We start from the raw sequence: 15,039 nt of genomic DNA, 5'->3' as shown, positions 1-15,039 counted from the left end.
GTTATTAGCCTGGAAAAGAAATAACAATCACAGCCAAGCAGTGAGGGAGATATCCCAGAGCCATGAGAGGGAGTAATCTCTGAGTGTTTATCCTGAACATGTATAAACTCACTGGATCATTAGAACAACCCAGTGCAGCAGGTTTTATTATTGTCAGTTCCATTTTTTCTTTCATTTTTTTTAGTTTATTTTTTTATTGACATATAGCTGATTTACAATGCTGTGTTGGTTTCTGGTATGCAGCAAAGTGATTCAGTTATATATGTATATTTTTATAGTAAAATATTTTTTCAAAAACAAATACTTTTTTCAGATTCTCTTCTATTAAAGGCTATGACAAGGTATTGAATTCAGTTCCCTGTGTGCTACAGTAGGCCCTTGTTGTTTATCATCAGTTCCATTTTGCAGATGAGGAAACTGAGGCCCAGAGAGGGGAAGTGAGCTTCCCATGGTCAGCCAGTGGAGAAGCCATAGAGCTGGGATTTGAAGCGGGGGCTCCAGCCCTAGAACCCAGGTGCCCAGCCAGTAGACAGAGGCCATGCAAAGGTCTTGCAGAGTGAAGGACTGTGAGCAATGGAGGAATGGCCAGGAGGCAGGGCACCTGGAAGCAGAGATGGAGGAGGTGGGGTACAGGCTGGTGCAGGGGGGAGAATGGGTGGGAATGGTGGCCAGACCACAGAGGATGTGTCAGTCATGTCAGGGGCACGTGGCAATGGGAGCCACAAAAGGGTTTAAGCCGGGGAGGGATGTGATGAACTTTGACTCTTAACCCACCCAGTAGAAATAGCAGATCGGGAGTAGGACACACAAGAGGCCGAGAGGGGCCCACCCGCTGGGTGTCCTAGGGCAAGCTCCTTGACCTCTCGGGGCCTCCACCTCCCAATCTGTAGAATGGGGACATAGGGTGATTCTCAGAAATGGTTTTAGCTCTGACCGCTAAAAGTTTCTTTTCTTCTTTATTTCTCTTTATTTTTTCTCTTTTTTTTTCCTTTCTTCCTTCTGTCTGATCACGTACTAAATTTCCACTAAGTACTAGGCACTGTGCCAATTCCAACCCCAACAGGAAGATCAGGAACCATCTCCTGCTTCTTTCCCATCCTAGCATTTTGCCACGAATACAGGGGGTACCCGGCACCTGCCAAACTCCTCCAGGACTCCCACCTAGCGCCAGCCCTGTGCCACCCGCTCCAACAGCCGTGGCCACAGCAGGCCTTCCGTCTCTAGTCAGGATCATTTTTTCCCTCTGATGAAGACAGATGGAGAGAAACACAGCCTTCCCCCCAACCCCAGTCCCAGGGCTCTGGGATGGGAGCTCAGACTCAAGGCTCTGGGACAGGAAGAGGGCCAGAGCTAATTCCCACACCAGCTGCCTCTCACAGGCTCCAGAGTCTGAGGCCAGCTCCCTGGAGACTTTTCCTGTCCTCTGCAGGCTGCAGGGAGCTCCGATTCTATTTCCTTGCGTTCCACTCTCTCCAAGCCTGGCCCTCCTCCTGCTGGCACAGCTCCACCTCCCACGCAGGTGCATAGGGCGCCCTGCTGCCTCCCCACAGACCCCCCCTTCACCCTGGGATGCAGGAGCCAGGCGTCACATCAGCACCAATGTGCTCCAGTGACATCTGGGGACAGAGATTTATAAACAAGGTTTTTTTGGTTTGTTTTTTGTTTTTAGGGCTACACCCATGGCATATGGAAGCTCCCCAGGCTAGGGGTTGAATCAGAGCTGACCTGTACCACAGCCACAGCAATATGGGATCCGAGCCACATCTGCAACCTACACCACAGCTCACAGCAATGCCAGATCCTTAACCCACTGAGTGAGGCCAGGGATCAAACCTGCATCCTCATGGATACTAGTCGGGTTCTTAACCTGCTGAGCTGCAATGGGAACTCCTATAAACAAGTTTTAAAGTTTTCAAATGTACAGACTCCTCAACCCAGCAACATCTCTTCTAGAAACTTACCCTCCAGAAAGAAGCTCATAGTCATGTATTTATCTATAATTCAAAAATCCAAGAGGCTTTGAAAACTGAACATGTTTCCATTAAGTTTGGAGCTGACACTCACTTGACAGCAGCACCGGCCCTGCACCAATGTGAGACTATTTATAGTCCATATTTATCCCGCTTAGTGGGAATATTTATGTGTTTCACTGAAGAATTTATTGGTGTGCTGGATTATAGGGTGCTGCTTCAAGCTCCCCTAGTGGTATTACATAGTGTGTGATTTATGTTACCAAAACCTGCCTAAAAGTTTAAAAAACTGAATCCCAAGACAGAAAACACACTTATGGTTACCAAAGGGGAGGGATAAATTAGGAGTTTGGGATTAACATGTATACACTATTACGTATAAAATAGATAACCAACAAGGACCTGTTGTATAGCACAGGGAACTCAGTATTCTGTAATAACCTCTAAGGCAAAAGAATCTGAAAGAGAATATACACACACACACATATATTTATACATATATAGCTTCAGTTATATATATATATATATATATATATATATATAGCTTTTATAAAATATAGTTTATGTAACTAAAGCTGTATGTATATATCATTGAATCACTTTGCTGTACATCTGAAACACAATATTATTAGTCAACTATAATAAAAAAATTTGTAAAAACTGTGTCCCAGTACACAGGTATCCCCAGAAGGTTTGGGTAAGGGGCTGTGGATCTGTACTAGCAAAATGTGGAGACCACCTAGAAGTCCACCCATATGAGACTAGTTAACAAATCAGGACCCATCCAAACAATGGCATAGCTGTCACAATAGCAAGAATCCCAGCAAGCCCTTTAAGGCAGCCTCTGTCATCATCCCGATTTTACAGATAAGAACACTGAGGTGCCATCACTTTCCCAAGGAAGGTAATGCTCATCCAGAAAGAGTAAGGTAGTGCTGACATGAAAAGAATTAGGAGAAAGAGGCATAATGCTGATTTTTTTTAAAAGGCAAGTTGTAGGGTAAGAACATACATCCGTTATATATGTATAACCTGTAATCCATACATGTATAACAGTTGACACAGTATATCAGTTTTACGTGTCGATTTGGCTAAGCTCCAGTACCTTGTTCTTTCAAATTAAATCTAGCAACCCGGATCCAGGTGTGTTGCCGTGAAGGTATTTGCTTGTTGGTTTTGTTTGTCTCTTTCCCTAATTTATGTCTACACAAAATGAGAGGACTCTGGGAATAACTTCTTTGAATAATAGAACTCTTGTTTGTTTGTGCGTTCATTGCTCCAAATCAGTCCTATGTGGAACGCTGCAACGCCCTGTTTTGAGAAATGACTCTCAGAGTAGTTTTGGGGAGCTGTCAGTCATGAGACCCGGGTGCCAAGGTGGCAGGGGTCCTGAGCCCTGCTGTAGCTGTGAAGGTGTTTTGTAGATGTCATTCGTTTTCACACCAGTTGACTTTAAGTCAAGGGGATTACCCTCCATAATCAGGGTGGAATCCAATTCAATCAATTGAAAGGCTTCAAGGGGAGAATTGAGGTTTCCCAAAAGAAAAAAGAATTCTACCCAAGGACTGCAATGTCAGCATCTTCTAGAGACTTCCAGCCTTTCCTTCCCCACAACCTGCTCTATGGATTTCAGACTTGCCCAGCCAGCCTGCACAATCATATCACCAATTCCTGGCCGTAAATCTCTTGGTATAGACCACGTCCTAGTTCTGCTTCTGTGGTATAACCCTGACAGATTGATCTAACCAAACATTTTCTTCTGTCCCACCCCCCACTTCTCCCACCCATAGGGTACATCCTGCCCTTAGAGAAATACCCATCCGAGAGGGTAGATGCCCAGCTGAAAGTTACAGGTGACCTCTGCGTGGGCATTCTGTGCCAGTGTTGTCTCTGCCAATTCTGATCACCCTGTAAGGTGGATACTGTGCTGAGACCCACTTGACAGATGAGGAAGCTGAGTCTCAGAGAGGTTAAGCAATTTTCCCAAGGACACATAAACACCTATGACATTATTCTGTCTGCTCCCAACACGTGTGCTTTTAACCACTCGTTCCCCAGCTTGGAAATATCTCCCCGGACAGAATAGGGATTACAAGGAGAGGGGCTTCACTGCCCCCTCCAACCAGGCAGCTTGCAGACAAGTGGAGAACAAGGCAGATGTCCAGGGCTTGTATTCCAAGGGTGGGGAAAGTAACTACCTTCATGGCTGGCTTTGTCTCCTGCCTGCCCCGTCCCTCAGTCTCCTAAGAGAGCAAAGTGAGCGGCCACGTGTCCAGACTCCTGAAACTGACCCCTTCCTTGACCCAAAAGTCAGCAGCAACAGCAAAGCAATTGAATTGGCAATGCTGCCTACAACACACACCTCCGGATGCATTAATGAAGGGCCAGGAGTCCTTGTAGGAAATAAAAGAAGTTAGATAGACAAGGATTCAGGACACCTGGCTTCTAGCCTGATTCCACTTCAAGTGATCTCTGAGACCTTGGGCATGTCACCAAACTCCTCAAGGGCCAAGACTGGGAAAAAGTAAGAACCAATCATTTTTATACTAATAAGATCCTAAGACCTACCACATCTATCACGTAGATGAGGAAATTGGGCTTGCTCTCATTATAGAGTCAGGATCTGGCAACGCTGAAATGCAAACCTCAATGCATAGACTCCAGAGCCCACAGTCCAGGGGCCCCTTTGCAATTCCATGGGCCCCAGCAGAGCTTCCAGGCAGCAGGAATTCTGGGACTATGGGAGCCAGCCTGGCTCATTTCCCTCAGAGTGGAGGGTTTATTGATCTCATGGTAGCTACAGAATGGTCCACAGTTGGAGAATTACTAAACAAGAAAGCATAGCAGCTTCTGATTTATGAGATGCATGGAACCATGCCAGGCAAGCCTATCAACTGGCAGAAATTTACATATGAATGAAACCTCATAAACAATGCCAAAGACGACAAACAGTTGACACTGGCCACCAGGCAGCAAACACCAGCCCTTTAAGGAAGGGGTCTCAGACTTGAGCATCACCTACAGGACTTGTTACAATGCCCTCAGGGGGTTCGTCCAGGATGTCCAGGGTGACACCCAAGAAGTCACACTTCTAACCAATTCCCCAGTGGTGCTGATGCTGATACAGCTCCAAGGACCACATTTTGACTTTTTTTTTTTTTTTTTTGCCTTATCTAGGGCCGCTCCCACCGCATATGGAGGTTCCCAGGCTAGGGGTCTAATTGGAGCTGTAGCCGCTGGCCTACACCACAGCTCATAGCACTGCCAGATCCTTAACCCACTGAGCAAGGCCAGGGATCGAACCTGCAACCTCAAATCCTAGTCAGATTTGTTAACCACTGAGCCACGACAGGAACTCCATCAGGGATCACATTTTGAGAACCCACTACTCTAACCCACTGATGCTTCCCTCCTCCCTCCCTCCCCATTAGAAAGGAAATCAAGATGCCTAGCTGATTCATCCAAAGAGTTGAATTTCTAAAGGTTAAATATATAGATGACTCTCTTTAAGCCATGGGAACCCTCTTCTCTGAATATCAGGAAGTCTGAAGTGAGGTTTTTCTACATCTTGTCTTTTCTTTTCCTGCAAAGACATGAACCCCATAAACCACCTACTTTCCAGTTCTTAATAATTCTAAGAAACCTTTATTGAGTACTTACTGTATGCCAAGCAGTAGCTAAGTGTAGTTGATCTCCATTATTCATGGAGTCCATTGAATTTGAGAATTCACCTACTTGCTAAAGTTTACTTGTAACTGCAAAATCGATATTTGCAGCACTTTCACAGGCATGCACAGAGCAGCAAAAATTTTGAGTCGCCCAATGTGCATGTTCCCAGCTGAGGTTGAACAAGGCGACACTCTGCCTTCTTATATCTGTTATTGCACTGTAAACAAGCATCCTTTTTGCCGTCTGCTTAATGTGATGTTTTTGCATTTTGTGCTTGCTGTTTTGGTGATTTCGCATTTTAAATGGCCCCAAGCATAGCGCTGAAGTGCTGTTTTAGGCTTCTTAAGCTGTGATGTGCCTTAGGAAGAAAATCCATGTGTTAGATAAGCTTCATTCAGGCGCAAGTTATGTGCTGCTGGCCACAAGTTCAATGTTAATGGATTGACAATATATGTTAAAGAAGGTGTCTTTAAACAGAAATATACAGAAAACAAGGTTATGCATTTATTTACTGGTTGATGAAAATGTTGTGACTAGAGGCTTGGGCGAACCTAATCCTGTATTTCCCCCAGGAGGAATGGCCCAGAATTCACTAATTCAATGTTTGCAGTGACTCATAGCACATAACTACCATGAGTAGTGAAAACTGACTGTACTTAATGTAAACTAACCCATCCTACATATGCTGACAACCTTATAAAGTAGGAAGTATTTTCCCCATCTTACAGCAAGGACACAGAGGCACAGGGCAGTTAAGTGACTCTTCCAAGGTCATACAGCCAGGGTGTGGTGGAGCCAGGATTTGAAGCTGGGCGGACTGGCTAGGGGACATGAACCTGCACCACTATGTGGGTCCATCTAGCTGCCTTTATCTAGTGTCCAAGTGTGTGCATGTGGGCAGACATTTGAGAAAACCTGAAATGCACAATTCTGACCTTCCAGAAGAGACAGAGAAATCTGCACACAATCCATCACCATGCAAGATACCAATGAAAAAGTAAAGGAGGAGGAAGCCCCAGACTAGAGACCACCACCCCCCTAAAAAGAGATTAGGAGGTGCTGAGGGCCCCTGAGTCCATGGGACACCTGAGTCTCCAAGGAAAGTTCCATCCAGAGATTATGGCATTTGCCACAACCATGAACACCAAGTGCCACTGACAATGGCAGTCTGGGTCTTTAAGGTTTTTCAGTAGCCTCTGGACCAAATGGCCAGATGTCCCCCAGTATGTCATTTGTTCTAAAATCCCTGGCATGTATTTTTCCTGCCAGCATCAACAATCAGTTCTGACCCCAACCCAAACAGCCACAATATCTCCCAAGACCTAGCTCATCTAACACACGGTGTGTGGAACCAGGACCGGGATTCAGCATCCAGCTCTACCCATTAATAGCTGTGTAACCTGGGATAAGAGATTGACCTTCTCCTGACCGCCATCCCTCATCTATAAAATGAGATGAGGTTGGAGCAGATAATTTCTAAAGTCACGCCCAGGCCAGTTCTACATCCCATCTTTCTCCATCAACTCTAGTTGTTACTTAAATACTATCCAGATGACCTGTCACTAGAGCTTCTACTGGGGATGGAAGCTAAGGGGAAGGCTGGCAAGAGAAGAGCACAAGGCTGTTGACATATATTTCATGCCCTCTAAGCACTGCTTTGGGTGATGGATTGGCCCACTACATAAGATGCTGAAAACGGTAACCCTTTTTTACAGCTGATAGGATGTGAAATGCAAAAGACGAGGGTGATCCTTTAGGATACACAGCTCCCTCTTAACTTGCAAGGCAGGAGTCCTACTGGAGCTCCTTGAACGATGAGAATGCAGTTTAGCTTTCAAGTACAATTAACACCAAACGTTCTACTTTATATGATGGGCAGGTCACTGGCATCAACAACAACAACAACAACAACAACAACAACAACAACAACAACAAAAGAAGTAGGTCTGCAACTCAAGGTTTTCAAGACAAGTTCCCAGGATTGATATTACCACATGCCAGATTTGGGGATTCAAAAATATTAAATCCCAATGATCCAGGACCAAGCAAAGATTGATGAGTGAATGAGATCAATCTAATTCCAACTTGGTGATGGGTCATCTGTCTCCCAGTGCATGATCAAAGGTAATAACTTACAGCCTTCTCATTGCCTATTTGATCTTTCAGTTCCCACCCCTCTTCAGAGTAGTAGATGAAGCGCACCTGTTTCAAGTGGGGGAGCAAGGCTACAACATGGTGGTTAAGCTCTTGAGTCAGATTCCTGTATCTCCTTACTCTGTGACCTCTGTCATTTTAAGAAACCTTCTTAAGCCTCAGTTTCCTCCTCTGTAAAATGAGAATAAGAGCAACACCTTCCTCTTAGGGTGATTTAGAGCTCCTCAGCTGCACTGGAATCATTTTGGGATCTTGTTAAAATGAAGATTCTGGAGTTCCCCGATGGCCTAGTGATTAAGGATCCAGTGTTGTCACTGCTGCGGCTCGGGTCGCAGATGTGGCATGGGTTCTAGCCCTGGCCTGAGAACTTCTGCAGGCCATGGGCCAAAAAAAAAAAAGGATGAAGATTCTGATTCAGTAAGCCTAGGGCTCTATCTCTCTCTCTCTCTTTTTTCTTTTCCTTTTTTGGCTATGCTCATGGCATGCAGAAGTTACCAGGCCAGAGATCAAACCTACACCACAGCTGCAACCTGAGCCACAGCAGAAACAACACTGGATCCTTAACCCACTAAGCCACCAGGGAACATCCTGTGGCTCTATTGCTGATATGGCAGAATTAGATCCTAACCAACTAACCATGCCACACATAACAACTATAAACACTGGACAAAACACAAAAAGTAATTATTATCTCAGGTCTCTCAGGAGTGGGGGTGGGGTGGGGGAACCAGATAGATTTAGGAGGGAAGCCAAGTCTTGGAGGAAGGGACCAGCACAGGATGAATTTCTTGTGGGCCACTCTGATCTGAGGGCAGGCCACAGTTGTAGCCTAGTACAGGGCAGCTAGAACATTTAGAAAATCTTCCCAAAATTCTGGCCTGAGGAACCAGAGGATGAAACTCAAGGCAACCAGAGTCATAACAAGGGGCAGTTCTAGAAAAGGGAGAAGAGAGCCCCCAAATCCTGAATATAGGCTCATTCCAAATCTCTAGCTGAATCCTGGACCACGCATGCACAAGCATGCTTATAGCTAAATACTAAAAACCTCAACTATGATTTGAACTGCTGCCCAGGCAGCTAAGACAGAGTTTGCAGTCTGACAAAACTCAATTGCCTTTTAAAACAAAAGCAACAACACTCTTTGGAGCAATATAGCAGAACCCATAGTCTTCCACAATGAAACATTCATGACCTCCAGGATACCATCCAAAATTATTCAACATGGACAGAACCAGGGAGATGTGACCCACTTTCAAGGGAAAAGACAACAGAAGCCAACCCTGAGATGATCCAGATATTGGAACTATGAGACAAGGATTTAAAACAACTATAAAACTATGTCTGATTATGTTTTAAAAAGATAATCATAATAAAAAGATGGGGAATCTCAACAGAGAAATAGAAAATAATGGAAAAGAACCAAATGGAAATTTTAGAACTGGAATACACAAGAAAAGATAAGAGAACTTGAAGACAGATCGATAGAAATTAACCATTCTTAAGAAAAGGGAAGATGGAGAGAGAAAATGAACAGAGCCTCAGGGGGTCTGCAGAACAAAACCAAAAGGTCTAAAGTAAGAGAAGTTGGAATCCCAGAAGAAAAAAAAAGAGAAAATGAGGCAGCAAAATAAAGAAATAATGCCCCCAAATCCCCAAACTGTGGATCCAGTAGATCCACAGGAAGGACTGAGGTTCTGTCATTCTGACAAGATCCCAGGTAATATTGATGAACCATACTTTGAGTTGATAGGGTCTGGACAACACTGTTTGTTTTTGTTTGTGGCCACTCCTGTGGCATATGGAAGTTCCCAGGCTAGGGGTTGAATCAGAGCTGTGGCTGCTCACCTACACCACAGCCCCACCAAACACCAGATCCGAGCTGTGTCTGTGACCTATACCACAGCTCACAGCAACACCAGATCCTTTAACCCACCAAGTGAGGCCAGGTATTGAACCTGCATCTTTATGGAAACTAGTCAGGTTCTTAACCTGTTGAGCCACAGTGGGAACTCCTGCAGAACTTTTAATTTTAGTTAATGTAAACCTAAATCTAAAAAACCACATGTGGCTGCCATATTAAATGGTGCAGCTCTACAGGATTCAATGGGATAGTCTTTATAAAGAACTCACATGATACCCAGCAGAGAATAGCTCTCAGGGAGTTCCCACTGTGGTGCAGTGGGTTAATGATCCCGGTGCAATGGGTTAATGATCCCGCTTGTCTCTGTGGAGGTGCTGGTCCAATCCCTGGCCCAGCACAGTGTGTTAAGGATCTGGCCTTGCTGCAGCTGTGGCGTAGGTCCCAGATGTGGCTTGGATTTGATCTCTGGCCTATGAACTTCTATATGCCTTGGGTTCCACCAAAAAATCAAAAAAAAAAAAAAAGAAGGAAAAGAAAAGGAACTATTCTCTGTATGAACTAATCATCATCATCAACCTCATCATCATCAAAATCCATCTAAGGGAATATAGCCTTTTTTTTTTTTTTTTTTTTTTTGTCTTTTTGCCATTTCTTAGGCCGCTCTGTGGCATATGGAGGGTCCCAGGCTAGGGATCGAATCGGAGCCGGCCCATGGCAGAGCCACAGCAACGCGGGATCCGAGCTGCGTCTGCCACCTACACCACAGCTCACAGCAATGCCGGATCCTTAACCCACTGAGCAAGGCCAGGGATCAAACCTGCAACCTCATGGTTCCTAGTCAGATTCATTAACCACTGCACCACGATGGGAACCCCGAGCCAATATTTTATAGTAACTACAGATGGAGTATAACCTTTAAAAATTGTGAATCACAGTATTGTGTACCTGCAACTTATATTATACATCAACTACAATTTAAAAAAAAAAAGAGAGAGGGATCATCCGTACTTTTGCCCCAGTTTCTGGGGATAAGGTGCTGTTCCTCATGGCCCCCAGCCTCTCCCACGGCCTAGTCATTATTGATGTTGCTTTTTTTGGCCTCTTCCACTTGTGGCAGCTGGTGTGAGTTTTGCTTCTTTCTCACCCCAACTCCATGAACTCCCCTGTGAGGCAAATGATGTGAGTTCTCTTTGGCCAAGGCTGGGAGCCCTCACGATAGACTCTGTGGCCCTTAAGGGCCCCTTTGGCCCTTCTACTGCAAGTGGTGTGAGGTTTTGGTTCTTAAAGGAAGATTTCTGAAAGCATGACAGCCCCCAGGCTTTGAGGAGCAGTTCCACCCCATCTCTGCTATCTTCTTTTCGGTTTTCATACCTGCTCAGCCTGCTCACTCATAAGTATCAAGCCCACGTGTGAATATCTATTAACTTAATGGAGAGGATCAAGTTGTTTTCATGCAACGTGGGGCGGCAGACACTGGGCAAGTCTCTAATTGGCCTGCTCCTGCTCCAGCTGGAGAGCGAATAGAAAGAAGGAAAGAGGGGCTGCAAAGTGGTCACATTCCCCCCCACCCCATTGCCCCAGAGTGGGAACAGATCATCCCGAGGTTACTGCCTGATTCTAAGTCACTGAGAGCAGGGGAGGACAGGCCAGAACCCTGCAGCAGGCTTCCAGAGACTCTGTCCTGGACAGGACTTTATGCAAGTTCTTTAAGCAAGTTCCTTAACCTCTCTGAGTCTCATCTTCATTTTGTGGTAATGGCGGGAATCATAGCGCCTATTATATAGTGATGTTTTGAGGCCTCAAGCATGAGAATGGGTGCAGTCCTAAAGAGGGAAGCCAATAGGAGCACCCAGGTGGCCCTACAGAGTGACTTTTGATGCTCCTTTGATCAGAATTCTCTCTCAATCTCAAGTGAAATCTGAAATTTTACCAGAAAGTACTTTGGCTTAAGGCTACAGTCAAGAATTACCCTCAGCTGGGGCCCAAGCCTCAGAATATTCTAGTCCAGAGCTTCTCAAACTTTAAGATGCAGATTTGGGGTCACAGGCCTGGGGTGGGGCTTGAAGTTCTGAATTTCTAACAGGTCCTGGGGTGAAACAGCTGCTACTCTTCCACAGACCCCAGAGATTTCACTGCATATCAGAAACCCATGTTCCTTCTTGGAATGAGCTCATCCAGAGTGACACACTGAGCTCTAAACATTCAGATAAACAATTAGAAATGCCAGATAATGACAATGATAACAGCAGCAGCTGACATTTACTGTGGGCTTATTCTGTACCAGGCATCATGCCAAGTGAGTTCTCTACACTTGTTCATTTAATCTTAACAAATCCTTCCAAGGGAGGTTCTATTATCAGTCCTACTTTATAGATGAAGAAGCTACATCTCAGAGAGGTTAAGACACTTGCCCAAAGGCACACAGCTAGTGAGAGGAAAATATGGGACTTGAACCCAGAGATATCTGACTCTATTCTATGCTTGGCCACTATGAAATATTGCCAAAGCCTCACAATAAGGCTATTATCCTAGAATCTTCATTTTCCTAGCCCATAACCTGTGAGTGGTCCTATTCCTGGTTTCACATTAGAATCACTTGAGACTTTTGAACATACAGATGCTCAAATCTGACCACAGACCAATGAAATCAGCATCTCTGGAGGTGGGGTCCCAGATCTCAGTATCTGAAGCTCCCCCAAAGTATTTCCAATTTGCAACCAAGGAAGAGAATCTGTGGCTTAGAGCCTGAGCTCTGACTGCTAAGGGGAGGTGAGGGGGAACAGGGGGAGGTGCAACTGAAAGAAACCGCAAGAGTCCTCAGAGGGGCAGCCAATGCGAGAGAGGTGTGACGTGGCCAAGGAGGCAGTGCCCACACTCTCCCCAGCTCATCATCACTGTCTGATCGCAATGTCTCCTTATCATCCGTGCACAGTGAAGCCTGGAGAGGATGAAGATGGGTTCTCAAGAATGGGGGGAAAGTGGGAAGAGGGTTTCCTTGGGCATGTAATCACAGCCCATACATGCCCAATGCAGTGGTCCTACCTCTCATCAAGATGTTTGGTAAACAAAGGGAGAGGGAAAGATCCAGGTAATAGATGTAGTTTCCCAGGACTGCACCTGTGCAGGAGTCAACCAAACCCACACTCCTGGGTGGAGTGGTGTTCAGTGAAGGAGCCAGAGGGTGTTATGTGGCAAGAGTGAGGAATGAGACAGATACCCTAACATGGTCATTCTACAGATGGGGAGAACCAGCACTCACAATCCCAGCTAAGATTGTTGCTCTGGACCCCATGGCACCCTGTCCACCCCAGGACAACCTGTACAGTGGAACTCTGCTAAGTTCAGCCTGGCTGGCGTCCTTTCCTCTTCATCTGCTACCAACACCTTCATTTTCATACAGGGAGCTGTTTCTGCCCAGCCATCCACATTGAACACTGTTTTTTGGGAGCTGTCAATCAAAGTGGCCCCTCCTCTCCTGGCTGAGAGGCAGGCACATGACCCAATCTGGACCAATCCCTCTCTCCTAGGAATCCGGCTCTTAAGCACAATGAAGCTAGATTAGAAGTAGGTAGAGCTAGGAGTTCCCTGGTGGCTCAGCAGGTTAAGGATCTGGTGGTGTCACTGCAGCAATTCCAGTCGCTGCTGTGGCACCTGTTTGATCCCTGGCCTGGGAATTTCTGCATGCCATGGGTGCGTCAAAAAAAAAAAAATGAAGAAGTAGGTGGAGCTGATACTTCATTACCACTAAGACCTGAAACCACTGGTTTCTACAGCTGCCTGGATCCCAGGGTGCCCAGATCCTTTCCATTCATAGAATCTGTTGTTCACCTATTCTTTGTTTCTATGAGTTCTTCCTATCATTCATTAGCCAGGAGCTTCATGATACACTGTCCGATGTCTCATATGCTGGGGCCTAGAAACAAGGCACTGAATTTGCAAAAAAGTCTTTGTTTCCATTGTCACAGGGCTTTGAACTCACAGAATATTAGAATGGGAGGGAATTTTACTGACCAGTTCCCTCCCTGCTGGGTAAAGCCTACAGCCCCTGCCAAGTCGCTATCCAGTTTTCTAGTGGGAAACCCTCTGCCTCCCAGTGAATCTGTTTTGATGGGTTTTGACTAGCTCTACCATGTTACTAGCTGTGTGATTTTGGAAAAACCACTTAGCTCCTCTGAGCCTCAGTGTGAGTGTGTTTGATCATGGTGTGTTCTAAGTGAGATAATGTGTATAAAATACTTTGCACATAGTAAGGGCTCAATTAAAGGCAGTTACTATCACTTGTAATGAATTTGACCTGGTCTCAGAGCCCTCACCTATTGCATAAACTCAAATTTATATGACAAGGAAAACGCTACCAGCTCCTTATGTAACTGAGAAAACAGACCCAGGATGCCTGAGGAAATAGCCCCAATCATACAAAAACGACTGTGGTGCAGGTTCAGTGTCTCTTGAGAGCTGGTTGGTCTTTGAGCCCCACCTTCAATGTGGTCTCCAGGGACCAAGGGAAGAACTGAATTCACCAAGACAGTCAACAGGGAAGAAAACTGTTTCTAGTGGCAGGAGAAAGAAAAACAGGAAATGCTTTGGTCCAGTGCTCCCAGATCCCATCTTGAACATGTCCATCACCCATCACCTCGCTGGTAATTGCACACACAGTTCCTAAGTTACAGCTCAAATTAGATGAGGTGGCCTACATCGGGGAAACAAAATAATTTACTCTGCTAAATTTGGCCCTGGGATTCTGCATTTATAAATCCAGCCCAGTGTGGGATCCAAGACAAAACTCTATTCCCTGGACAGGTTCTGATGAGGCATCCATCCTTATTACCAACCCAATTAAAGTTCCCTGGAATCGCAAGACTTGTAAAGAGGCAGTAACACCTGTTAGAGATCACAAGTTCAGGTGCCTGCAGAGGCCAGACAAGGAATATCAATGAATAAAAGGGCCAGGCGGGTACTGTCTGACTCGAAGGGCACTGGTCTGGTCTCAGGGAGGCAGCCAATAACTGCCATGTGGAATATGAGCCCAGGGTTGCCAACCCCAGCGCTAACACTTACCAGCTATGTGGCTTGAGGCTAATCACTTAACCTCTCTGTGACCCAATTTTCTCATCCTCAAAACAGAGATAATAATAATGCCCATCTCTTAGGATGATGGTGAAAATTAAATGAGTTATGTTGTTACATAGGATACTGCCTATCCCATAATAAGACATGAATAACGTTGGCTATTATTATGAAGTCAGTAGTTTTGGTTTTTTAATGGAAGTTTCCAGGCCAGGGACTGAACTAGAGCCACAGCTGTGGTAATGCCAGATCCTTTAACCCACGGTGCCAGGCTGGGGATCGAACCCAAGTCTATGCAGTGACCTGAGCCACTGTAGT

The 15,039-nt window shown here is 45.5% G+C and overlaps 1 protein-coding gene across 4 annotated transcripts in view; it reads left to right on the top strand.

Moving 5' to 3' along the window:
• LOC106505952 (uncharacterized) overlaps positions 1-15,039 on the top strand; it is a 113,045-nt gene that overhangs the window by 24,360 nt on the left and 73,646 nt on the right. Inside the window, exon 3 of one of the 4 annotated variants that reach the window (XR_014826998.1) lies at positions 7,519-9,408. The exons of the other annotated variants lie outside the window; for them this stretch is intronic. The gene's annotated coding sequence lies outside the window, so the exon portion shown is untranslated. Of the gene's footprint in view, positions 1-7,518; positions 9,409-15,039 lie in introns of those variants that run through there. 4 annotated transcript variants of the gene reach the window in all.

This window comes from Sus scrofa, chromosome 14, assembly GCF_054392235.1.
Source record: "Sus scrofa isolate SSC_HxYL_T2T_F1_AM1 chromosome 14, Sscrofa_HxYL_maternal_Yorkshire_Landrace_v2.0, whole genome shotgun sequence".
NCBI lineage: Eukaryota > Metazoa > Chordata > Mammalia > Artiodactyla > Suidae > Sus > Sus scrofa.
The sequence above is the reverse complement of the archived record's forward strand: the minus strand, read 5'-3'. Positions and strand labels throughout refer to the sequence as shown.